Source organism: Mus caroli, chromosome 12 (genome assembly GCF_900094665.2).
Source record: "Mus caroli chromosome 12, CAROLI_EIJ_v1.1, whole genome shotgun sequence".
NCBI lineage: Eukaryota > Metazoa > Chordata > Mammalia > Rodentia > Muridae > Mus > Mus caroli.
The window spans coordinates 71,070,313-71,073,267 of record NC_034581.1 but is presented as its reverse complement, the minus strand read 5'-3'; positions in this window follow the sequence as shown (position 1 = coordinate 71,073,267).

Sequence of the window (2,955 nt, the reverse complement as noted above, 5' to 3'; positions counted from 1 at the left end):
ACTTTGTAGACCAGGCTGGCCTCGAACTCAGAAATCCGCCTGCCTCTGCCTCCCGAGTGCTGGGATTAAAGGCGTGCGCCACCACGCCCAGCTGAGTCAAAAATTTCTTAGGTGAAATGAAGTCACAAGTAGAAGAAACTGAGCAGCCTGATCTACAGAGGTTGATAGAGGAGCCAAGAGGCCACTTTCCCGAGTTGGGAGAGACAACTCTGAGCTCCAGAGAGTCCAGCACCTTGCCCTTCCTATCTTCTGTCTCCTTCCCTTCCCCGTCTTCATTCTCTGATATGGGTTCTGGCAAGAGGCCATCAGATAGCTTTAACAGAGGAATGCAGTTGATTGTCATCAGGCATTTGAATAGCATGCTTGCCTCCTATCTAAGGAGAGCTGGAAGCAACTTGTCTCTAGTTGCTCCTATACTATGACATCCCAGCGATTTTCTACCCTAAAATCATGTCCCATAACTTTTCGTGTTCCCCAGATAGTCATTGAGGTCTGTTATGTGCCAGATATTACACTGGCTTTCTGTCAGAGTGTTGTATGGCAAAACTTTTTTCTGGGGAGATGTAATACACACATCTACTCACCCCAAGTAGGGATCTCATGACAGACTGAAGTATGGATGTCAGCAAAGTCCAGCATGGTGAAACAATTACTGATGTTAATTGATGTTACTTTCAGGAGGAGAAATGACTCAAAGACAGCTGCATCACCAAAGCCCACTCCAGCATGGGTGACAGGTCACAAAAGCTGGGAACCTGGAGCTCAACAGGTTGGAGAGTGTCCTTTCCAAGTGACTCTGGTCTAAACCTTTTCCAGGCAGTACTGTTGGTTTCTGTTTCTTCCAAGCAGCTCTGCTGGTCTCAGAGTCTTCTCTGCAGCTTGGTTTGTTTATTCTGGGAGAAAGAGGCTATTGAATCTGCTCTGTTTCAGGGACTTCCTGAAGCTGTTCCTGCTTGAGGAGATTCCCTGTGGGTTAAAATGTTTCCTCCTCAGAAGAAACTGTTACCCAAAACAGAAACAAAAAAGTTTTATGTGCTAGCTCTGACATTGACCCGGTGGATTTTACTGTGAACAGCGAAACTTAAGTTTCATTCCAGACAAGGGAAGCAGATGTCATTGATAATTGAAGTAGAGGGCAAGGGCAGAGGATAGGGAACTCACCACATGCACGGTTGGGCAAGCATTTGGAGGCGAAGGGCTCTAACCAGAGGTTTTTGTTTTGTTTTGTTAGATTTTTAAAAATTATTTTATGTGTATGAAAGTTTTTCCTCTGTGCATGTGTGTGTATTTGTGCATGTATATACCTGATGCCCTGATAGGTCAAAAGAGAGAGTTAGATACCCACCCTGGAACTGGAGTTACCAAAAGTTGTAAGCCACCTTGTCAGTGCTGGGAATTGAACTTGGGTACTTCAGCAGAGCAACAAGTATTCTTTACAGCTGAGCCAATTCTCCAGCTCCTAACCAGAGCTTTTATAATGGGGGGAGGGGCGGCATTTAGAAAGCTGAAGAGGGGGAAAATTATCAGGAACAGAGGATAGCATTAGGAAGATAAACCTATGATCAATATTAGTCTCTGGACTGTACATTTTCATCTGGCCATTTCTTATAAGCTGTGGTGGTTTGAATGGGAATGCCCCCCCCCCCCAACCCCCCCCCCCCAGGCTCACAGTCCCCAGCGGGTAGAACTGTTTAGGAAGGATTAATCGGTGTGGCTTTAGCACTGCAGTGATGGCACATGCTAATCCCAGCGCTAGGGAGTCAGAGGCAAGTAGATCTCTGAATTCAAGGTCAGCCTGGTCTCCAGAAAGAGTTCCGGGACAACCAGGAGCAGCCAGGAGCTACACCAAGAAATCCTGTCTCAAAAAGGAAATGTGTCACTGAGGGTAAGCCTGGAGGTTTCAAAAGCCCATGTCAGGCCCAATCTCCCCACCCCCTCTTCTCCTGCTTGTAAATCAGGATGTCAGTGCCTACTTCCCTGTCAGCAGCGGTGCTTTCCGCAACAGTGAACATGGACTCACCCTGGGAAACTGGAAGCAAGCACCCTGTTAAATGCTTTCTTCTATAAGTAGGCTTGCTCATGGTGTCTCTTCCCAGCAGTAAAAAAGTAACTACAGCACAGGGACTCTTGACAAGGACTTGAACTTGGTCTCTAAGCAAAGGCTTCTTCTCCTGCCACCCCCAAATCTTGTAGCCTGGTAACTGTATGGAGGTTTGTTTGGTTATATGCGACAGAGACTCAGCTCAAACTAAACCAAGAAGGAACTTGTCCAAGTGTGGCCGCATTGTCACATGGAATTTGGCACAATTGGTGCTGGGGTCTCTGGGACACAGCAAGGCTCCCCTGTCTCCATTTTCCTGCTCTCCAAGATTCACTTTTCAAGCTGGCTCAGGCCGAGAGGCAAGGAAGGCAAGCCTTTGTCTCTCATCTTAGTAACCCCAGTAGGAAGAGGGGGCGTTCCGTTCCCCTTTGCTTTTCCTCCTTCTCCACTCCTGTACCAAACAGATGTGGTGAAGACTGATTGCTGGGGCTGGAGAGCTGGCCCAGTGGTAAGGGATGCTTACTTTCTCTTCCAACAGACTGAGTTCAGCTCCCATCACCAAAATGGCAGCTCACAGCTGTGTGTAACCTACAGGCACCTACACAACCCTCCAAGGGATCCAGTCATTTCTGGCCTGAATCGACATCTGTAAAGTTCCCACATGGTGCACATAATGTCATGCAAGCACATGCACACACATAAATAAAAATAAATCTCCTAAGAAAAACATTACTATCATCTTGATAGCCTTTAGAAACGCCTGGGTGAGCTGGGCGTGGTGGCGCATGCCTTTAATCCCAGCACCCGGGAGGCAGAGGCAGGCAGATTTCTGAGTTCAAGGCCAGCCTGGTCTACAAAGTGAGTTCCAGGACAGCCAGGGCTATACCTCGAAACCCTGTCTTGAAAAAATCAAA